The sequence below is a fragment of the Eriocheir sinensis genome, chromosome 14, assembly GCF_024679095.1.
Source record: "Eriocheir sinensis breed Jianghai 21 chromosome 14, ASM2467909v1, whole genome shotgun sequence".
NCBI classification, from domain to species: domain Eukaryota; kingdom Metazoa; phylum Arthropoda; class Malacostraca; order Decapoda; family Varunidae; genus Eriocheir; species Eriocheir sinensis.
In genome coordinates, this window is record NC_066522.1 from 6,647,849 (window position 1) to 6,672,599 (window position 24,751).

The window sequence follows — 24,751 nt, forward strand, 5'->3', positions numbered from 1 at the left end:
TGGTCCTTTCGAGGTTGTTTGTGACAAGCTACACTAACTATCTAATCAAAGGTGGAAGATGAAGGGCAGCAAAGGCGAAGGCTCCTCCCCACCCCCCCATCCCTCCAGCCAAAGCTGGCAGGAAAGGAAAAAGAACCATGCAGCATGGAAAAACTGCATGGAATTTATGTAGGAAAGAGGAAAGAACTACCATTACTGCTACCACTAACCGGGCAATAAAAGCGGACAAGGACACCAGTATTCGAAAGAACTTAACGTTATTACGACAATGAGTAATATCTTAGTTGCTGGTTGGATTCAAAACACTTGTCTAATCTATTCTTGAAGGCCGTAACTGTTGTACTATCAACGACATCACAAGGTAGAGAGTTCCAAACATTAACAACTCGATTGAAGAAGAAGTGTTTAGCTTCGTGCGACGAGAATCTTTACCACTTATCTTCAAATTGTGATTTCTTCTTGTTCTATTTGATCGATCAATTGTAAAGTAATCTTCCGCATTAATATCACTGAATCCTTTGAACATTTTAAACACTTCTATTAGATCGCCTCGCATTCTTCGTTTTGATAGGCTGAATAAATTTACTTTAAGCCTTTGTTCATATGACAAATTTCTCAACCTAGGAATCATCTTTGTTACTCTTCGTTGGACCCGTTCCAACTTTTCTATGTCTTTTCTGTAGTAGGGAGACCAAAACTGTACACAGTACTCTAGACGGGGTCGAACCAACGAATTATACAGTTTTAATATTACTTTTTCCGATTTATTATTAAAGACTCGTCCGATGAAGCCAACCAATTTGTTTGCAGTTTTAACTACCTCTGAACAATGCTGACCGGGCTTTAAATCGCTTGATATAGTGATTCCAAGATCCTTTCTTTACTTACTGCAGAAAGTTGTTGGCCATTAATTACGTACCGAACGCAATTGTTATTTTTTCCGATGTGCAACACTTTACATTTCTCAACGTTAAATTTCATTTGCCATTTGTTGGCCCAACGTGCAAGTCGATCTATATCTGATTGTAAAGCTTCTTCGTCGAGTATCGCAGTTACTTTACTAGCAATTTTTGTGTCATCAGCAAATTTTGATACTTTGCAAATGAGCCCATCATCGATATCATTAACATAAATTAAGAAGAGCATGGGGCCAAGCACTGATCCTTGAGGTACGCCGCTTTTGACATCGAGCCAGTTAGATGTAACACCGTTTAGAACTACTCTCTGTTTCCGCTCAGAGAGCCAGTCCGCAAGCCAATTGTGAATGTTACCCGAGATACCGTGCGCCAGTAGTTTGCTGAGCAATCGTTGGTGGGGGACCTTATCAAATGCCTTTTGAAAATCCAGATATATGATATCTACTGATCTGCTTTCATCGAACACCTCAAAATATAGTGAAAAAAATCAAGTAAGTTAGTCAAACACGAACGTTTACTACGGAAGCCATGTTGCGAATTATTTATTATATTATTTTCTTCGAAGAATTTCACCATATTGTCGCGAATGATAGTCTCCATTAACTTACAAACAATAGATGTCAGGCTAATTGGTCGATAGTTTCCTGGATGAGACTTGTCCCCCTTTTTGAAAATTGGTGTGACATTTGCAAGTTTCCAATCCGACGGAACTTTTCCAGCTGTTAAAGATTTATTGAATATGATGGAGAGCGGTTTACAAATTTGATGTTTGATTTCTTTTAAGACCCTAGGGTAATTTTGTCTGGACCAGGAGCTTTGCTTACTTTAATCTTTTCAATTGTGCGTAAATGTCACTTTCTACGATGAGCTCGCCACTTTACATCTTTCGGTCCTTCTAACCTCCGGCGGTTGAGGTGATAAACAATCTTCGTCGGTAAATACGGATGCGAAAAAGTTATTTAGGATTGTAGCCATTTCATTTTCATCGTTCGTGTGGTTACCATTTTCATTAGCAAGCGGTCCGATACCACAAGTGAGTGACTTTTATTATTTACATAGCTGAAAAATTCTTTAGGATTAGATTTACTTGTTTCCGCTATATATTCTTCAAGATTTTCTTGCTTCGTTTTATTAATTTCTTGGTTTGGCGGCGAATTCTGTCCAACTCTAGTTTGTCAGCCTCGCTCTGAGATGATATGTACCTACTGTATACACGTTTTTTAGAGAAAGGCTATTTTGAATTTCGTTATTCCACCATTTGGGTTTCTTCTTAGAAGCTGAACGTCTGTTACGATAGGGTACGCATATGCTTATGGCATTGTTCAATATTGTGGTGAAGGCCCCCCAAGATTTATCAATATCTGTTTCCGCCGTGATTTCAGTCCAGTCAGAATTATTTAGAATTGATCGGAGTCTTTCGAAATTCGCTCTCTGATAATCAGGCACCTTTTCTTTACTAGGAGTTACTTTACTTTCTTTCATCTTGATGCTGAATGTGATTATTCGGTGATTGCTAGAGCTAAAAACTGGACTAAAATTTACTTCGTTAACTAGTTCATCTGTCGTTGAAAAAATGAGGTCAAGTATATTATTTTCCGAGTCGGTTCTTGAACGTGTTGATATAAATCACTTTCTAATAAATTTGTGTACAGGTCGAGCCCTGTATGAGAGTTCAACGGTTCGCCCCATCTTCTCACTGGCAAGTTAAAGTCCCCCACAATTACTGCCTCACAACTGCTACTTGATTCTAATACTAATTCACTTCATGCGTGGTCGATATCAAGAGTCTGCCTTGGAGGTCTGTAGAGAAGTCCAATTACTATTTTACGAGATTTATTTTTAATTTCAATGAAGACCGTGTCTACATTGGTTATAATATCTGTTTTCACGGATACTGGATGGAGAGAGTTGTGGATATAAAAGATAACGCCTCCACCCTGTCTGTTCTCTCTTTCATGACTAAAAATGGTATAACCCGGTAATCTATATTCCGCAATGAAATCTCTATTTGAAGTGTCTATCCAAGATTCTGTGACTCCGATGATGTGATAATGATTTGTAGCTGCGAGGACTTCTAAGTCTTCAAATTTGTTACGTAGGCTACGAGCGTTTACATAGCAAGCTTTAATGTGATTCGAGTCGGGAGTTTTTCGGGTTGAGTGCACCCTTACGGTGGAGCTGCTGGAGGAGGAAGAGAAGGAATAGGAGGAGGAGGAAGAGGAGGAGGAGAAGAAGGAGGAGGAAAAGGAAGAGGAGGAGGAGGAAGATGATGAGGAGGAGGAGGAGAAGGAGGAAAAAAAAGACGAATAATAGAAAGAATAAAAAGACACATAAGAAAGCCATGGATCAGTGAAGGGAGGAAGAAACAGCCCCCCAAAGCAAACCCAAGACATTTGGCTCAAGGTCCAGCCGCAAAAGGTCACCCACTCAACGCAATAAAAAAAAATACATAGCAACAACAAACATTATCATTATTACTATTACTGTTTATCATCCCTTATCTTATTGCGCCGTTAGCCTTAGTCAACCATAACATTATTTTCCTTGTGTATACGGAAGATTTTTTTTTTTTTGTGTGTGTGTAATTCAATACTCGATTCCCGTTATCAAAACACAATGAATCATCAACTTTCTAGACTTACTGATAACAAACATTTCGGGGCTTACACACACACACACACACACACACACACACACACACACACACACACACCACCTCGCACCCCTCACCAGAAAGGCTTCAGATCATTATATTCGTGGACTTCAAACCCTTAACGAAGAAAGGGTTCGTGTAAGTCCCTTCGTTTGGAGGCTCCTGAAGGGCACTCCTCGGGACCTTGTAAAAACGGTGGCATTAATGTGTGTGTGTGTGTTTAGTAGTTGTTGTTATAGTTGTCCCTGTTCTTTTTGCTATTCTTATATTATCAGTAGTAATAGTAGTAGTAGTAGTAGTAGTAGTAGTAGTAGTAGTAGTAGTGGTAGTAGTAGTAGTAAGAAGAAGGGGAGGAGGAAGAGGAAGCGGATTAGAAAAAAATATATCAACCATCACAATGACCACCACCAGCATCACCAGCATCACCACCACCATCATAACCACCACCACCAACAACAACAACACCAACACCACCACTGTCACCAACACTACCAGAGGCACAACAACAAAACCAACACCACCAAAATATGATCAGTAATACAATAGCCTCTCCCTCACTGTCCACAACCTCCCCCCTACCCCCCCCCCTCTCTCTCTCTCTCTCTCTCTCTCTCTCTCTCTCTCTCTCTCTCTCTCTCTCTCTCTCATGGCAGCTTCAAATTCCTTCCGTAAGAGATCTAAACGCCTTTACAGAACCTTTTCATGCGAGTCTTTTTGTTAACCATCAGAGGGCCCTTGAGAGAGAGAGAGAGAGAGAGAGAGAGAGTGGTGGAGAGGGGGACAGATGGCGTGGAGGGGAGAGGAGGGAAAGAGAGGAGGAGGGTATGAGTGGGAGAAGGAAGGAGGATGGAGTGAGGGAGGGAGGAGGAAGGGCAGGGTAGAAGTGACGGCTGGAATGAAGATAAATGAGACTCTTAAGAAAGGAAGGAAGGAAGGAAAGAAGTAAGTTAGGAGGAAAGCAAGTAAAGGTAAGAGGAAGAAAGTAGGATAAAAGGAAGGACTGAAAGAAAAAGAGCGCATGAAAGGAAAGAAAAAGGAGAAAAGGGGAAGGGAAAAGGAACGAAGGAAAAAGAAAGGACTGGAAAAGGAAGGAAGGGAAAAGGAAGGAAGGGAAAAGAAAGGACTGGAAAAGGAAGGAAAGGAAAAGGAAGGAAGGAAAAAGAAAGGACTGGAAAAGGAAGGAAGGGAAAAGGAAGGAAGGGAAAAGAAAGGACTGAAAAAGGAAGGAAGGAAGAAGGAAGTAATGCAATAACTAAAATATTGAAATGAAGGAAGGAAGAAAAAGGAAAGAAAGAGGAAAGGAAATAGCTATGGATTGGTATTGTGAAATTTAGAAGCGAAGGGAAAAAAAGATTGAATTGAAAGAAGGTAATGGGGAAAAACAGACAAGAAAAAGACAAAATATATAAAGTGAACGATACAAGAAGCAACAGTATAAGAGAAATTAAATAAAAAAGGAGGAAGAAAGAGGGAGATGAGAGGGATTAAAACTGTGTGGAATAAGGAAAGAAGGATGTGTGAATAGAGAGGGAAATGGAGGAAAGGAATGTGAAGGAAACATTAGCGTGTTCCCTCCCTATAGGTAAACATTCTCTCTCTCTCTCTCTCTCTCTCTCTCTCTCTCTCTCTCTCTCTCTCTCTCTCTCTCTCTCTCTCTCTCAAGTAACAACGAGGAAGAGGAGAAAAAGGAAATGAAACATGGAAACATGGAAACATGGAAACGCAGGCAACAGAAAGCCTATTGGCTCATTACGAGGTTGCCCGCTTTGGTGATTTAATCTGCTCGACAGCCTGGGGCCTGGGGAGCAGATGAAAGCACCTCGACATTGAGGAGTAGATGAAAGCACCTCGATATTGAGGAGCAGATGAAAGCAACTCAATATTCAGTTTACTCCCGACGCAGCGAAGTGACGGTCGATTCTATATTTGAAGGAGTTGATAGTATTCGCATTTACTACTTCTGAAGGAAGATTGTTCCAGTGACGGATGACTCGGTTTGAAAAGAAACTCCTTCCGATGTCTGTGTTACATCGCTTAGACTGAATGGGTAAACCGTTATTTCTAGTTCTTAGGTTGGTTTGCAATTCAAAGAAATTGGAGTAATCGACGTTATTGAATTTTTCAGATACTTGAAGACTTGAATCATATCTCCTCGTAGGCGTCTTTTCTCTAATGTAAAGAGATTGAGTCGCTTGAGTCGTTCCTCGTACGGTTGAGCCCTTAAGGTTGGTATCATTTTCGTGGCGCGTCGCTGAATCCTTTCCAGTAAATCAATGTCCTTTCTGTAATTAGGAGACCAGAACTGTACTGCATACTCGAGGTGCGGTCTTACCATGGAATTATACAAGGATAGCATCACGTCTGGCGTTTTACACTCGAAGTTCCTCGCTATGAACCCGAGCATAGTGTTGGCTTTGTTGTATGCTTTTTTACAGTGATTCGCGTGTTTCAGGTCACTGCTGATAGTGACTCCAAGATCCTTTTCCTCCTGCATCGCTTGCAGAGGTCTCCCATTCATGATGTATGTGTGGTTACTATTTCTGGACCCAATGTGCATGACTTTGCATTTGTCAACATTAAAAGACATTTGCCATTTTCCGACCATTCGATAATGTGATTGAGGTCTTTCTGAATGATTTCGCAGTCGGTCTTTGTGAGGGCCTTTCCCCCCACCTTAGTGTCATCAGCAAATTTCGATATTGTGGATTTCAGTCCTGCTTCGAGGTCGTTGATATATATGATGAAGAGAATGGGTCCCAGCACTGACCCTTGAGGCACTCCACTAGTGACTGGAAGCCAATCGGAAGGCTGTCCGTTGAGTAGTACTCGTTGTTTTCTGTCGGTGAGCCAATCTCTTATCCACGCGATCAGATTGGCTCCAATGCCCGCCGAGTGCAGTTTCTTAAGGAGTCTCTCGTGCGGTACTTTGTCGAAGGCTTTCTGAAAGTCCAGGTATATAACATCACTTGGGATGTGGGCATCCCAGTTCTTATATATACCTTGGAAGAAGTCTAATAAATTCGTTAGGCAGGAGCGCTTGTTTCTGAAGCCATGCTGGGTGTCGGAGATTACATTATTGTCTTCTAGAAACTTAACAAGTTTGTCTCTAATAATCTTTTCGAGTATTTTCCCTGCCACTGATGTCAAACTTATGGGCCTGTAGTTTAATGCAACGCTTTTGTCTCCTTTTTTGAAAATTGGTGTTACGTTCGCCATCTTCCAGTCTTCCGGGACCTTTTTCAATTGAACAGACTGGTTGAATATGTTGAACAGACTGGTTGAATATGTTAGTGAGTGGCTGAAGTATTTGTTGTTTAAGCTCTTTTAATAACCGCGGGGACAAACCGTCAGGTCCTGTTGACTTGTTCGTGTCGAGTTTATCCAAATACTCTTTCACTTCTTGGTCGCATATTGAGTCAATTTTCAGGGGCGTGATTCCCCTCGGCGGGTCAGGGTTCTCGGGCATGGTTTCGATGTTTTCGACTGTGAATACGGATGCGAAGTTACTGTTGAGGATTCTGGCCATCTGTTTACTGTCCTGAGTTGCAGCTCCAGTCTCGTCTGTCAGGGGACCAATATTGGATTTTACTTTCTTTTTCGATCTGATGTATGTGAAGAATTTTTTTGAGTTTGTCTTGATGTCACGCGCTATTTGTTTTTCGTAGTTGCGTTTACTACTCCGAATAAGGGTGCGACAAGCTCTGAGGCTGTTGTGGTACTGAGAACGGGCTTCGGCCGTGTCATTCTCTTTCATTAGGTTATAATTCCTTTTTTAAGTTTACCGCCCTTTTTATTTCTCTGGTCATCCACGGTGGATCTACGGCACCATTTACTCGCCTGGGTTTCGTCGGCACTGTAGCCTTTTCTACTCCCAAAAGCTTATCTTTGAAGTTGTTCCACACGTTGTCGATTGTATTGTCGGTTAGGTGAAGTTGGTCCCAGGTCGCAGAGGGAAGCAGCTCACGGGCTAGGTTGAAATTTGCTTTTTTGTAGTCAGGTATCACTGACGGATTGTCAAAGATTTTGTGAATTATGTTGACATTGAAACTGATTAATAGTTGATCGCAACCTTTAAATATATCACCAACTTCACATTCGCGAATGAGGTCGGGGTCGCTTACTAATACCAGATCCAGCAGATTGTTTTCTCTTGTTGGTTGAGTTACAACTTGAGTGAGGAACGAATCCTCCACCATTTCTATAAGCCTGTTACCCTCTTGATCTCCAGTCAATTGTCCCCAGTCAATGTTAGGGCAATTAAAGTCCCCAATTATTATTGCTTCTTTACTTTGTGTTAAAGAGTGAAGCTCTTCGTACAGGGCAGTGTCATCGGCTGCCTGTTGTTTTGGAGGCCTGTATACGGTCGCAAGTGTTAGTTTCTTATTATTCGCAGTTATTTCCACATAGACGGAGTCGTAATTCTCTGCGTCATGTTTGTCTATTTTATGGCAGGGAGCGTACTTTTTACGTAGCAAATTACTCCTCCTCCTTTCTTGTGCATTCGATTTTTGGAAGTTTTCGTACCCGGAAATGACAGTTCAGATACTAGATGTGCAGAGTTGGCCCAAGTCTCTGTGATGGCTACCACATCTGGTTTCTCAGTTGCAATATACGCCCTAATTTCGTCCTTTTGGGTAATAGACTGCGTGCATTTGTGTACAAAATGGAAATGTGACTACTGGTTTGGCCGCGTCGTGTTGAATGAGTTCGCTTGTCGGAGGCGTCGTTGGTTACACAGTTTCTTGCAAGCCGCATCGACGCTACGGTTCAGTTGATCAAGGGTTGCCTTTGCCTTGCCCTCGCCTCCAGTTTTTGAATAGCTTTTCGAGAAGCTTTCAACTGCATCGTTCAGGAGCCTTCCTAGCCGCGCCGAACCAACCTCGTTCAAGTGGAGTCCGTCCTCCCAAAACAAATCTGGGCGCTGGTTGAAGTGATGCCATGCGTTCATGAACCCTACGCCTTCATCGTTACATAACTGCTTTAGACTAGTGTTGACGCCGTACGCTTTACTGTTGTTGTATCCGGCGAACGTATTGACTCTCGGTAGAATTCCAGAGACGATGATGTGAGGGGACTTGGTCTTGTATTTCCGAATGACTTGACGGTATTTTGCTAACAGGTCCTGAATTTGAGTTGACTGAAGGTCGTTGGTTCCGCATGGATCAGATACACTGTGTCGTCCTTCGCATTTACTGAAACTGCATCGACAGCTGATTCAATATCGTCCAGTTTGGCTCCGGGGATACAGAAACGCTGCCGTGTCAACGTATTCCGTCCGCAAAACTCCGTAAGTTGGCCTCTCACCACACTGTCTCCAACTAAATTGACTCTAGTAGTTAGTTTGCCCATACCAGGAAACAGCGTCTGGTTCGTACAAGTGACAGCTGGTAGAATGGTCTTGTGATTTCTTCTGGAAGGGCGCGAGGTACAAGAGGGAGCGGGCTAAGGTGGGTTTGGAAGTGGTGGTGGTGATAGTAGTGGGTGATTGGGGAAGGGTGGAGGGTGAGGTGTGGGTGGAGGGAGATGTGGTATCAGAAGTGGAGGAGGAGGCGGAGGTTGAGTTCGTGTTGGAGATGGAAGTGGAGGATGGAGTGGTGATGAGGATAGGGGAGGAGTCAAGGGTGTTGGAGGGAGAGGAAGGGAGAGCGGGAGAAAGGGGAGTGGTACTGTGGATGGAGGTGGATGGGGTAGGAAGGAGGTGGATGGAGTAGAATGAATGGTAAGGGTGGCGGCGGGCTCAGGCGTGGCAGAGGAGATCGTGTTGAAGGTGGAAGGGGAAGATGGAGTGGTGATGAGGATAGGGGAGGAGTCAAGGGTGTTGGAGGGAGAAGAGGGAGTGGGAGTTGATGAGGTAGCAAGGGAGGTGGATGGGATAGAAGGAATGGTAGGGGTGGCGGCGGATTCCAGCGTTGCAGAGGAGTGGGGTGGTTGAGGCGAGGCAGAGGAGATCGTGTTGGAGGTGGAAGGAGAAGATGGAGTGGTGATGAGGATAGGGGAGGAGTCAAGGGTAGTGGAGGGAGAAGAGGGAGTGGGAGTGGATGAGGTAGCAAGGGAGGTGGATGGGGCGGAAGGAATAGTAAGGATGGAGGCGGGTTCAGGCGAGGCAGAGGAGGAGGAGGAGGTATGTAATTGGGTCAGAACGTCAGAATATGAGTTTGAGGTGGAGGAAGCTGGAGTAGGAAGGGCGGGGAATGACGTCACAACTTCCCATATCAGAACGTTTGAGCGTTTCAACTCATCGTTAATCGAGCTAAGTGCTTGGATACGCGAGTCCAAGACACAATATTTACATTTAGACTCGCTGAGTTGAAAGTGGATCGTGGCAAATTTCTGCAAACAATTACCGCAAGTGAAATATTTGGGCATGGTTACAATTCCTTTTTTCTTTTCTTTTTTCTGTAGCAAGAAACTTTAGTTATGATATATTTAGAAACCGCGTGGGTGGCTTGCTGAATACCAGGAAGGAGCTCAACTGAACACCTGGAAGGAGTTAGGTAGGGTCAGGTCGAGTCCCGCTGGGGTAATTAGTTGGACGGTAGAGAGGCTTGTTTAGTTAAAGGAACACAAAGGAGCACAAAGGAGGAGGAGGAGGAGGAAATAGTTAGAGGAGGAGGAAATGGTTAAAGGAGGAGGCGGAGGAGGAAATATGGGTTTGGGCGGAGAAGGAGGAGTAGGGAAGGTGATTAAAATAGAATTAGAAATACCTGTGTTGATTAGGATTATTTAAGGAGTGCCGGGTGGTTTCCTTCGTTAAGCCCTCGGTGGCTGTGGGATATGGGCGGTGTGTGAACACCTGGGTCTTGGTGTGTGAACACCTGACTGTCTTGGTGAGGGAGTGCCGGTGAAAAGATTAGCCGACCTCACTAATCCCGGAAAATTTCAGACTTAACGGGCGGTACCGGGAGTAATTATACCCCTGGAAATAAATAGGGCGGGGTTCAGGAACGATTGGTAATGAACAAGAAAATACAGTGAGTTGTGATCTGACCGTTTACTATAGTAATAAAATAAATAAAATACTCGCTATAATAAGTGTGTAAATGTATCACTCGGGTTTATGTTTAAACAATGTGTGTGCTGTTGTTGAAATACTTTACTTTGTTACCCTGTGACAGGTACGGGAAGCAGTAGAATTATGACACTTAGCGTTCCACAGCGTCTGTGATGTCTGCTTAGGCAGTGAAGCGACGATGAAGTTACCGATGAGCGATGTCCAACCTCTTCAAGTAATATCAACTACAGTTAAAGTCCTCGATGGCGTATAAAGATTGCACAACACACTTGGTGAACACTAATTCACGGAATAGCGGTTAACACTGAATCACTGAATCACGGCCAACACTGAAACACGGAATAGCGGTTAACACTGAATCACTGAATCACGGCCAACACTGAAACACGGAATAGCGGTTAACACTGAATCACTGAATCACGGCCAACACTGAAACACGGAATAGCGGTTAACACTGAATCACTGAATCACGGTCAACACTGAAACACGGAATAGCGGTTAACACTGAATCACTGAATCACGGTTAACACTGAAACACGGAATAGCGGTTAACACTAAATCACTGAATCACGGTTAACACTGAAACACGGAATAGCGGTTAACACTAAATCACTGAATCACGGTTAACACTGAAACACGGAATAGCGGTTAACACTAAATCACTGAATCACGGTTAACACTGAAACACGGAATAGCGGTTAACACTAAATCACTGTATCACGGTTAACACTGAAACACGGAATAGCGGTTAACACTGAATCACTGTATCACGGTTAACACTGAAACACGGAATAGCGGTTAACACTGAATCACTGAATCACGGTTAACACTGAAACACGGAATAGCGGTTAACACTGTATCACGGTTAACACTAAATCAAGGGATCACGGTTAACACTGAATCACTGTATCACGGTTAACACTCTAGCCGGAGCGAGCGGGGGTCGTGACCTTAGCCTAGGAGGGTCAGGAAACGAGTGAGGAGGGTCAGGAAACGAGTGAGGAGGGTCAGGAAACGAGTGAAGAAGCAGCAAGAGGAGGAGGAGGACGAGGAGAAGCAAGAGGAGGAGGAGGAGGAGTGGAGAGATTGAGGAGGAAGGGCAAGAGGAGGAGAAACATGGAAACATGGACTAGCAGGCAGCAGAAAGCCTGTTGGCTCATCACTAGGCTGCCTGCTTTCAGTGATTTAATCAATCCGTTTGCCACAGGAGTGGCTTGCAGGGAAGGATTAAAACACTTGTGTACCTACTCTTGGATACGTTCAGTTCACTCCCGATGCAGCAAAGTGGTGATCAATGCGTTGGGGGAAGAAGGGGAGGAGGAAGAGGAAGAAGGGGAGGAGGAAGAGGAGGAGGACGAGGAGAAGCAAGAGGAAGAGGATGAGGACGAGGAGAAGCAAGAGGATGAGGATGAGGACGAGGAGAAGCAAGAGGAAGAGGATGAGGACGAGGAGAAGCAAGAGGAGGAGGAGAAGGAGGAGGAGTGGAGAGATTGAGAAAGAGCAAGAGGAGAACATAAGAACATAAGGAGTCTGCAAGAGGCCGGTTGGCCTATACAAGGCAGCTCCTGTACACTCAACCCAACCTTACCTCACCATCCATGGCTTTATCTAACCTCTTCTTGAATGTATCTATGGTATTGGCACCCACAACATGGCTCCCAAGCCTGTTCCATTCGTCCACCACTCTATTGATAAACCAATTCTTGCCTATGTCTTTGTTGAATCTGAATTTGTCTAACTTAAAACCATTGCCACGCGTCCTACCTGGCTCTTTTACTACCAAAATCTTATTGACATCCCCTTTATTAAAGCCTTTCATCCATTTATAGACTTCGATCAAGTCTCCTCGCAACCTTCGCCTTTCTAGAGGAGGAAGAAGGGGAGGAGAAGGAGGAAGAAGGGGAGGAGGAGGAGGAAGAAGAGGAGGAGGAGGAGGAGGAGGAAGAGGATGAGGACGAGGAGAAGCAAGAGGAGGACGACGAGGAGAAGCAAGAGGAGAAGGAGGAGGAGTGGAGAGATTGAGGAAGAGCAAGAGGAGAAGGAGGAAGAAGAGGAGGAGGAGGAGGAAGAAGAGGAGGAGGAGGAGGAGGACGAGAAGCAAGAGGAGGAGCAAGAGGAGGAGGAGGAGTGGAAAGATTGAGGAGGAAGCGCAAGAGGAGGAGGAGGAGGAGGAGGAGGAGGAGAGGGAGGCGTGGAGAGATTGAGGTTAAGATTATACAGTAACAGTACTTGTGTTTTGGTGCCAAGAACTAACCGATGATGATGATAATGATGACGATGATCCAGATGAAAAAAAAAAAAAAGAATAACAAACTGAAGGATAGAAAAATAACCAACAAATAGATCAACAAACAAAAAAAGAACAAATAAATTACGAAGACACAAACTCAGAAGCTTAACGTTTCTTCCATAGAGAGAAAACGCAAGAATATAAAATTGCATAACTGTTTCCATTGCCGTAAAAAAATAATACTTAGATGATGGTGAAGAGGTCGAACTACACATTAAATCATAGCAACCAGTGTAACAGTAGAGAGTAATATGGCAGGAGGAGGAGGAGGAGGAGGAGGAATAAATAGGACATTGCAAATAGCGATAAATAGATAAGATGAAAATATTTAGAGTGTAACAAAAACAACCACGAGAGAGAGAGAGAGAGAGAGAGAGAGAGAGAGAGATGGCATAACGTTGACGATGAAAAGGAAAGTGACTGAGGATTTGTTTTTAGTGTGTGTCTGTGACGGTTCCGGTAGCAGTAGTAGTAGTAGTAGTAGTAGTAGTAGTAGTAGTAGTAGTAGTAGTAGTAGTAGTAGAAGCTGAGGAAGCGTTGATAATGTATAGTGTGTGTAGGTGAATGATCATGTATACTTCCGTGTGTGTGTGTGTGTGTGTGTGTGTGTGTGTGTGGATTACGGTGTGTCAGAAAGTAAGGCTGGTGTGACGGGAGACGGTGTTACGGGCGGTGGTGGTGGCGGTGGTGATGATAGTGCAGGTGGTGGTGATGATAGTGGTAGAGATAGAGGTGGTGGTGGTAGTGGTGGAGGTGATGATAGTTGTGGTGGTGGTGGCGGCGAAGGCGATGCTAGTAGTGGTGGTGGTGGTGGTGGTGGTGGTGGTGATGATAGAGGAGGAGGTGGTGGTGGTGGAAGTGGTGGTGGTGGTGGTGATAGTGGAGGGGTGGTGGTGGTGGTTGTGGTGGTGTCGGCCCCTCACACGAGACAAGAAAAATTGGGAAGTGAGGGAACGAAAGATTAATGGATACACATGCTGAGAGAGAGAGAGAGAGAGAGAGAGAGAGAATCGTATGCGACGTAGATTCATACATATATTATTCTTAGTCATTAACTTCACAAAATTAGACAAGTAAAAATAGAAACGAAGAACGGAGGAAAAACATTAAAGCGTGCATGTAACACACACACACACACACACACACACACACACACACACACACACAGGGTTGTATGCACTGAACTGACCCCCCCTCCCTACCATCACCCAAGGACCATCATCCAACCACCACTAACATCACCAATAAACGGACCCTTCCTTGTGTGTGTGTGTGTGTGTGTGTGTGTGTGTTTAAATGGAGGCTTTGTGTTCCACTATTGCGACTGCTGTTGTTGTTGCTGTTGTTGTTGTTGGTGGTGGTGGTGGTGATGGTGATGGTGACATAATATTAGGTTGTATTTGCATCAGATTAGTAGGAATAGGAGTAGTAGTAGTAGTAGTCGTAGTAGAGACACTCTGAGTGACCTAATGAGAGAACTCCCAGAAGACACAAGGAGGAGGACAGATATTGCACAGGAAGTGGGCGCTTCAAACTGGCTAACCACACTACCTATCAGGGCAAAAGGCTTCAACTTAAACAAAAAAGAATTTACTGATGCCCTTGCCCTCAGGTATGGCTGGCCAGTGGATGGGCTCCCAAACATGTGTAACTGTGGCTCACCCTTCAACCAAAATCATGCCATCACATGCAAGAGAGGAGGTTTCGTCTGCATGAGACATGATGAAGTAAGAGACGTAACAGCTCAGATGCTGAAAGAAGTCTGCCACGACGTGACTGTGGAACCCATGCTGCTCCCTCTGCAAGGCGAACACCTCGCCAGACGCACCGCTAATGTTTCGAACGAAGCACGAGTGGATGTTAGCGCCAGAGGGTTTTGGACTCGTAGACAAAGGGCATATTTTGACATAAGGATCTTTGATCCCATGGCCCATTGCCACAGAGACCTGACCCTTGATGCAGCCCACAGAAGAAACGAACAAGAGAAGAACAGAGCATATGAAGAAAGAATACAGAATGTGGACCAGGGCTCCTTCACCCCGGTAGTATTCACGACGGCAGGAGGGATGGGACCAAGGGCGCAGAGCTTCTACGCAAGACTCGCCGAAACACTGGCGGATAAGAAACAACAGCCAAGAAGCAGTGTGGTCGCCTGGATGAGATGCAGGCTGTCCTTCTCCCTCCTGAGGTCAGCCTTGGTCTGCCTGAGAGGAACCAGGTCACCTGCACCCAAAACCACCCGCATTGCTGACCTGGACTTTGAGGCGACGGTGGTTGATAGTCGTATCAACCACAAGCTCTGTTAGCTTAAAAATAAAATGTTTAGTAAAGTTTGTAAAAAAAAAAAAGAAAAAAAAAGTCGTAGTAGTACTAGTCGTAGTAGTAGTAGTAGTAGTAATAGTAGTAGAAGTAATAGAAGTAGTGGTATTAGCAGTGATAGGAATAGGAGAGATAACAGTGATAATATACTAATAACAGTAACAACAACAACAACAACAACAACAACAACAATAATAATAATAATAATAATAATAATAATAATAATAATAATAATAATAATAATAATAATAATAATAATAATAATAATAATAATAATAATAATAATAATAATAATAATAATAATAATAATAATAATAATAATAATAATAATAATAATAATAATAATCGTAATAATAATAATAATAATAATAATAATAATAATAATAATAATAATAATAATAATAATAATAATAATAATAATAATAATAATAATAATAATAATAATAATAATAAACAAAAACAACAACGAACTTAAGCAAAAACACTTATAATGTCCTTGTTTGTATGGACGTGTGTATGTGTGTGTCTGTGTGTGTGTGTGTGTGTGTGTGTGTGTGTGTGTGTACGTAAAGCAGTGTAAGGCTAACCAGTTCTTGGTGTACATGTGACTTCTCTCCCGTGCACACAAAATTAAGCTGCAAACTCGTCCTTACAAGACCACTCCCTTGCCTTCTCCTCCCCCTCCTCCTCCGCCTTCTCCTCTTACTCTTCGCTTTCCTCCTCCACATTTTAAGTTCTCTCCTTAACGTCCACATCCTCTCTTCCTCCCTCTCCTCCATTCCAGCTTCCACTCCCTTTCTATTTTAATCTAGTCTTTCATTCTCCTCTATTTCAGCTTTCTCTTTTTTTATCTATCCTTTCATGCTTCTCCATTCAAGCTTCTTCACCTATTTTCTTCTCTTCTCCCGTGTCCTCCTCTTTCTCTTTCATATCTACTTTTTCATCATCCTCCTTCATCCTCTATTTTTTTTTTCATTCTCCTTCATTCTTGCTCCTCACTTTACCTAAATCATCTTCTCTGTGTTCTTCCCTTCTCGAATTTCCTGCATTCCATCCGTCTTTTTTTCCAACTCTTTATCCTTCATCTCCTCTACTCCTCTTTCACTTCTCCTCCTCTTCTTTTTGTTTTAATCCTTCTCTTCAGTCTCTTCATTCCTCCCTCAGTTTCCTAATCCCTTTCCTTCATACTCTCTACCTTCCTTCTCTTTCTTCCTTTTCCTTAATTTCTTTCTTCCCTCTCCTTCATTTCTCTCTTCCTTGTATTTTTTTTTTATCCACCATTCACAAACACACTCTACTCCAACAACCGTCACTACCACCATTCTTACAAGCGTTACCCTCCCTCGCATTAAACTGGAGTTATTGTTATATTCAGAAACTTAACTGGCTGACTGACTGACGGAGGAGTGAAAGGGTGATGGAAAAGGTGAAGGGAGCGGGTGTGAGGTACGACACTTTTTCCCTCAGTGCCAAGACAAAAGGGTAACTAATGATCCGTCTGTCTCTCTCCTTCACCTGGTCATTTCTCACTCTCTCCGTCTCCTTTATCCTCCTCTCTTTCCCATTTCTCTTCCGTCGCCTTTTCCCTTCTATATATATTCTCTATTTCCACTGCAAACCAACTCAATAACTATATATAATGGTTAACTCATTCAAGCAAGGCAACGTAGCACAGATATTGGCAGGAGTTTCTTCTCAAAACGAGTCTTCCGCCACTGGAACAATCTTCCCTCAGAAGTAGTAAATGCAGATACCATAAACTCCTTTAAAAATCGAATCGACCGTCATTTCGTTGCGTCAGGAGTAAACTGAATACCGAAGTGCTTTCATCTGCTCTGTGGGCATCAAGTGGCTGTCGAGCAAATTAAATCACCAGAGCGGGCAACCACGTAATGAGCCACTGTTGCCTGCATTTCCATGTTTCCAGGTTTCCCTTTTCAATTATCTTTTCTTTTACATCCCTTTTTCGTCTCTTTTTTAAATCCTTCAATACTATTCTCTTCCCCTCGCTTTAATTCCCCTCTCTTTTCCATCACTCTTTCGTCTTCTTTTCCCTCCTTCACTCCTTTTTCCTCCTCTTTTTCACATCCCTCTTCCATTCCTTTTCCCTCCTTAACTCCTCCTCTCTCCATTTTCTTTTATCCTCTTTTCCACCCTTCTTTGTCTCCGTCGCTTTTTTCCTTCTCTTTTACCTTCTCTTTTCCATCCCCTCTCATCTCCTTTTCCCTCCTCGTTTCTTTCACATCCCTCTTCTATCTCCTTTTCCCTCCTTAACTCCTCCTCTCTCCATTTTCTTTTATCCTCTTTTCCACCCTTATTTGTCTCCGTCGCTTCTTTCCCTCTCTTAATCTTCTCTTTTCCATCCTCTCTCATCTCCTTTTCCCTCCTCGTCTCTTTCACATCCCTCTTCCATTCCTTTTTCCTCCTTAACTCCTCCTCTCTCCATTTTCTTTTATCCTCTTTTCCACCCTTTTTGGTCTCCGTCGCTTCTTTCCCTCTCTTTAATCTTCTCTTTTCCATCCCCCTCTCATCTCCTTTTCCCTCCTTAACTCCTCTCTCCATTTTCTTTTATCCTCTTTTCCACCATTATTTGTCTCGGTCGCTTCTTTCCCTCTCTTTAATCTTCTCTTTTCCATCCCCCTCTCATCTCCTTTTCCCTCCTTAACTCCTCTCTCCATTTTCTTTTATCCTCTTTTCCACCATTCTTTGTCTCGGTCGCTTCTTTCCCTCTCTTTAATCTTCTCTTTTCCATCCCCTCTCATCTCCTTTTCCCTCCTCGTCCCTCCTTCCCTGTACTTCCTCTTCTTTCCGGGTTTGTTTTTATAAAGGGCATGAAACAAATTCAACAGGGAACCGTAATTTGCCCTTTTCCCTTTCTCTTTTCTCCTTTTAATGGCGTTCTTCTGTAGCAGGATGGCGCCGCACGTTTCTATACTATTAAATCTCGGTGATATTTATTGGGTTTCCAAGGTCACATAGTTCCCACATAGTGATTTTTTTCTTTATAGTTAATGTGGCATGTGCGAGTAATGTGATAAAAGAGCACTTAACTATTTCATTTTCTTGTATGGGTAAATGATTTCTCTCTCTCTCTCTCTCCTTCTTTTTCTTTTTCTTCTTCTTCTCCTTCTTGTTTTCTCCATTCTATCCTTTTTCAGTCTACTTTTCCTCCTTCACTCTTTCTCTTTCCCTCTTCTTTTATCTTCTCTTTTCTATGTAAATCTCTCTCTCTCTCTCTCTCTCTCTCTCTCTCTCTCTCTCTCTCTCTCTCTCCAAAATGTCGATTGGAGACTTTACGACTTTAATTAAGTGCAATTCGTAACTCTTCAAAGGTTATGGTCCACGACGTTATAAATGCCACTTGAATATCAGGTGATGGGCAACGTAAGTGAACGAGCCATAACTTTCTTTTTCTTTACTCTTTTCATATTTTTCTCCGTTTCCCCTTAAATAAGCCTAACTTTCTTTTTCTTTAATCTTTTCATATTTTTTCTTCGTTTCCCATTAAATAAGCCTAACTTTCTTTTTCTTTACTCTTTTCATATTTTTCTCCGTTTCCCCTTAAATAAGCCTAACTTTCTTTTTCTTTACTCTTTTCATATTTTTTCTTCGTTTCCCCTTAAACGCTAAACCACTTAAATTTGTTTGTTTCATTTCTCTCTTTCTTTCTCTCAATTTCTTTTTCTTTCTTTCTCTCTCAATTATTTTTCTTTCTTTCTCTCAATTATTTTTCTTTCTTTCTCTCTCAATTTATTTTTCTTTCTTTCTCTTTCAATTTATTTTTCTTTCTTTCTTTTTTTGTATGACTATGGATATACAATTTTTTTCTCCATTTCTCGCGTGAATTTTGCTCCGTTAATATTTTCCAATTTCAAAGGATCAAGCTCTGTCTGGCTCTTGGCTTCAAAGTTGAATATTCACGTCACGTTTTCTTTCATGTGTATAAATCAAAGCCGTCCTTCACATTTCCCCTTTCAAACGGCAACTGTGTGTGTGTGTGTGTGTGTGTGTGTGTGTGTGTGTGTGTGTGTGTGATGAATTTCAACAGTTAACTACCCTTCAGAAAATGTTAAGGTATACTTGCGTTATCTTTCAATATTGTTTTTCTCTCTCCTTCAGTGATATCTAAGTTGAAGGTGAATTAGGCAAGCGCCCTCAATGTCACACGCCAATGCTTGTTCATCTATAGACAAGTTCATTTTCTTCTCCATTCTTCCACTTCACGACGCGTTTGATCCAAGTGAGAGAATATTTGCCAAAGTTAATATTTGTCTAAGTTAATATTTGCCTCCCTTAAACATTTCTATAGACTACTGTTTGATCTGTTTCTCGCGTCTATTACGGGCAAAGAAGTGTGTGTGTGTGTGTGTGTGTGTGTGTGTGTGTGTGTGTTAACGGGGAGTGATTCTGGTGTGTTAAACTGTGTTTATGTATGTGTGAACGCTTTGTCAGTGTGTGTGTGTGTGTGTGTGTGTGTGTGTGTGTTAACGGGGAGTGATTCTGGTGTGTTTTTGTATGTGTGAACGCTTTGTGTGTGTGTGTGTGTGTGTGTGTGTGTGTGTGTGGTTTCGCTGAGATTATGTTCGTTTCGGTTTTTGCTACAAGTAATGGTGATGATGGTGGTGATGATGATGGTAGTGATGATGGTGGTGATGACGATGGTGGTGGTGACGCTTGAAAGGATGTTCCCACGATCACACATCTTCTTGCATTTTTCTTTTGAATGATGATGATGATGGTGATGATGGTGATGGTGACAATAGTGGTGACAGTGATAGTGATGATGGAGGTAGTCGCAGTAGTAGTAGCAAGATAACGATTTCCCCAGCATTCATAACACACCCTTCCTCATCACCCATCACCACCCTTTCCCTTCCCATCACCACCTGTAATAGAGGAGATGGTAGTTGTGGTGATGGAGGTAGTGACAGCAGGCTAATGATTTCCACGCTATCCTAACACACCCTTCCCCATCACCACACTCACTGCCTCCATCACCACCCCTTCCAAACCCATCACCACCTATCACCAACCCCATCACAATCCCCTCCTCCACCATCATCACACCATCCCACTACCACCCATCACCACCTCCACTACCACCCATCACCACCTCCACCACCACCCATCACCTTCTCCACCCCGCCCCAGGTTGAAGAACAGGTATATAACAGGGAAAAAGGAGCATTCACCGAACCTTGTATACATTACCTTATATTAACGCTCTCTCTCTCTCTCTCTCTCTCTAACATCTGCTACTCTACTTTTTTTAACTTTACAGTCTACAAACACGGCCGAGAGAGAGAGAGAGAGAGAGAGAGAGAGAGAGAGAGAGAGAGAGAGAGAGAGAGAGATTTAAAAGTTGTGAGTAGTCCAAGGGAAGAAAGGACGGGGGGGTGGGGGGGAATGAGGAGGGAGGGAGGGAATGGGGGCTGTGATTGGCTGAAGGAGGCTGTGGGGGGTGAGGTGATTGGCTGAAGGAGGGAGGAGCAGTGTGACGTCACAATCTTGACATCCACAACTGTAAGAAATTGTTGCTTAACCAGACGGAGGAGATGAGGGTGCGGGAGGGAGGGAGGGAGGGAGAGAGAGGGTGTAGTGAAGGAGAGAGAGAGGGAGGGAGAGACGGGTGGAGGTGAGGGAGGAGAAATCAGGTGGGTTGGTAAGTAGGTGTGTGGAAGATAGAATGGGAGATGAGGGAGGGAGAGTGAGAGGGAGGCTGCGCGAGGTTGCATGAAGAAGGGAGAAGGTTGGAGGAGGAGGAGGAGCTGACAGGTGAGGATGATGGTAAAAAGGTGTGTATGTGAAGGCATGTTCCAGTGAGGGAGGGAAGCTGGAGAGATGAAAAAGTAAGGAGGAAAGGAGAGGAGAGATGAGGGATAAGAAGTTGAGGAAAGAGAAGGAAGGGTAGGAGAGGAAAGGAAGAAGGAGCAGAAAAGAGGGAAGCGGTTAAAGAAAGTAGGAACATGAAGAAAGGGAAGGAGGGCAAAAGAGAAAGAAGGAAAAAGTGTTAATAGCACAAAAAACTGTGCTAGATCGGCGTCGCATGACCCTCCAACACCCCCCAACAATTTATATTATGCAACTAGGGGTCTAAAATGGAAAATGCTGAAAAGTAAAGATGGCGCCACTATCAACACTTGCCTGCGCCGCAACGGGCTGGGGCCGACCATCAGGCCCTACGATGAAGGCCTACCGGCGCCACAGGCCAAGACGTAAAAAAAAAGAAAAGCTGACTTTGTTTATAATGCCATGTTGTAGGGTTCATCAGGGCTAACAAACGTTATTATACAATGTCATGTCTACAATGCATGGGTAAGCCAGGAAAACAACTTGAAGAGAGCAGCAAAAACAACACTACGAAGATGGACAATCTGTTGAAAAAAGGAAGGAGGGAAAAAAACGAGAGGGAAGATATAAAAGGGGAAAGAGAAAGAAATGGATAAAGGAAGAAAGAAGGAAAAAGATAAATGATGGAAGAGGTAAGAGAAGGAAGAAAATGAGGGTAAAAGAAAGGAAGATTAGATATAAGGAAAGCAAGATAATATAAGTAGGAAGGGAAGAGGAGCATAATAATGAAATAGATGAAGGAAGGAAAAAAGACGAAAGAAGGAAAGGAAGATAAAATGGATGAAGAGGAGGAAGCATTAAAACGAAAGCATGGAAAGAATGAAGAGGTTGAAAAGAGGAGTGGGAAGGGAGACAGTGAAAAAAGGCAGGAGGGGGGAGGGGCGAAGAAGGGAGGAGGAAGGAGGCGAAGACGCAGAAGGAGCAGATATTAAGAGGTTGAAGAGGATAAGCGAAGAGGGACATCAAGAAGCAGGAGGAGAAGGAGGAGGAGGTATGAGATATAAAGAAGAGGAAGAAGAGAATCAGGAGGAGGAAATAGAAGATAAAGATCCTATTGACTCGTATATAGTTAACCTCTCTCTCTCGCTCTCTCTCTCTCATATGTTACGAGAGAAAGTATAAGGTCACGATCAAGCTCTGAGAGAGAGAGAGAGAGAGAGAGAGAGAGAGAGAGAGAGAGAGAGAGAGAGAGAGAGAGTCTTGAACAACATACCACCTACTTCTCTCTTCCACCACCACCACCCTCCTTGATCACCACCACCACCACAAATTTGAAACTAATGCTGAGACAGGACTGACTCTCTCTCTCTCTCTCTCTCTCTCTCTCTCTCTCTCTCTCTCTCTCTCCATAGTAGGCAAAAAGTCAATTTATCGATCGGTCTATTCTGCAAGCTGTGTGTGTGTGTGTGTGTGTGTGTGTGTCTGTTACGTGTGCGCGTGTAGTCGGCCTAGACACTTGCAATCTATCTCTGGTCAGGTAAGCCAAAAGGAGGAGGAGGAGGAGGAGGAGGAGGAGGAGGAGGTGGAAGAAGAGAAGGAGTCAAGGAGGAGAGAAGAATTTCCCTTTTGAATCTTTCCTAAAACGTATGTGTGTGTGTGTGTGTGTGTGTGTGTGTGCAAGCAAGAGGAAAGAAGACTTACAGATCAGCATCGTTCTCTCTCTCTCTCTCTCTCTCTCTCTCTCTCTCAGTGAAGGCCAAATAAGATAACTCACTCTCTTCTCCCTTACACACACACACACACACACACACTTGAGAGAGAGAGAGAGAGAGAGAGAGAGAGAGAGAGAGAGAGCTGGTATGTGACACAGGAGAAATTAGTTTTGAAAGGGAGGGTCACTTTGCCTTATTAGGGACGGAGGGAAGGAGGGAGGGAGGAGGAGAGGAGGAGAGGGAGGGAGAAATGGAGGGAGGTGGGGAGAGGGAGAACGGGAGGGAGCATGGAGGAAAGAGAAGTGCAAGAATGAGGGGGGAGGGGGCAGGGTCGGAGGACGCAATGGAGGGAAAGAGGGTGTGAGGAGAGAGAGAGAGAGAGAGAGAGAGAGAGAGAGAGAGAGAGAGAGAGAGAGAGAGAGAGAGAGAGGAGGGTGAGCATATTTGGCAACATTGCACACACACACACACACACACACACACACACACACAGGAGAGAGACTTTACGAGATAATAAATATAAGGATAAGCAAACGGCGATTACTGATCATGCATTGTTCCCGCAAAAGAGTATTCGTTATATTGCACGAAAATAAGACCTCGACGCATATAGTTGAAGCCTGACATTAATTCTTGCGAGTGTGTCTTTAATGGATACGAAATCATAGCCTCCTCCTCCTCCTCCTCCTCCTTTTCCTCTTTTCCTTTTTTCATTATTATTTATTCGTGTTTTTAGTGTATGAATGTTTCGTATGGTTCATTGTGGTGGTTTGTTTGTTTGTCTGCTTTGTGTTTGTCCTGTTTGTTCGGAAATATTTATGTGTTTTGATTTGGTGTTTGTTTCTTTTTTCTTAAGTTTTCTCAATATTCTGTTTCTCCTTTTTCGTCTTCCATAGTTATTTCACCTCTTTTTCTTCTTTTTCTGCTTCTTTTCCTCTTTCTCTTCTTCATCTTTCGACATCTGACGATTTGTATCGCTTCTTAAGTCTCCTTATCTTGGTCTACCTTTCTTTTTATCCTTTACTTATCTTTCTCTTTCTTGCCAGTTATCAACCATGTATGTTTTACCGAGAGAAAAAAATATATTTGAAAGAACTTATAATAAAAAGGTCGAGGTTTTAAAGTTGATCCTAAATTTAAACCCTGAACAAAATTTTAATATAGACTAAAAAATAAATGGAGACAATACACTTCCACTAAAGAAAATATTAAGAATGTTTTACGGCGTCTGAGATTAACGAAAGAAAATAGTTATATAGTCGAAGATTTGGAGCTGTTACCAAATTCAAACCTTACAGAAAAAGACTTAAACAGAACCAACCACCCCTTACTTACATAACAAGAGAGGCATTTTTACAGCATCTAACACTAACACAAGAGGAGTAAAAATTGACAAGTCGGGGTCTGCAAAGTCGAGTATCTGGCAACGCTGGATTATGTGCAAGCTGTCGATGGATACGGCAACAATAGGAGAGAAGGAGGGAGGAGGGGAGAGGAGGGAAAGAGGAAGAGAGAGAGGGAGGAACGAGAGAGTGAGGGGGGAAGAAGGGAGAGGGGAGATGAGGGACCAGGAAAGAGAGGGAAGGAAAAGGAGGGGTGAACAGAGAGAGAGAGAGAGAGAGAGAGAGAGAGAGAGAGAGAGAGAGAGAGAGAGAGAGAGAGAGAGAGGAGGAGGGCAAGGAGAAGGGGAGGATAGAAGAGGAAAAGGAAACAGAAGGGGGAAAAGAGGGAAATCTGGAAGGGATGCGTGTGTAAAGACGGAGAGCGAGAGAGGAGGAGGGGGAGGGGAGAGTTGGGGGGAGAAGGGAGGAAGGAGAGGGAGAGGAAGGCAGGAATGAGGGAAGGAAAAGAAGCACGGAGGGAAGAGAAGGAAAGGCTGGAGGATGGGAGGAAGAGGAGGAAGGATGGAATGAGAGGGAGGAAGAGAAGGAAAGACTGGAGGATGGGAGGAAGAGGAGGAGGAAGGATGGAATGAGAGGGAGGAAGAGAAGGAAAGGCTGGAGGATGGGAGGAAGAGGAGGAAGGATGGAATGAGAGGGAGGAAGAGAAGGAAAGGCA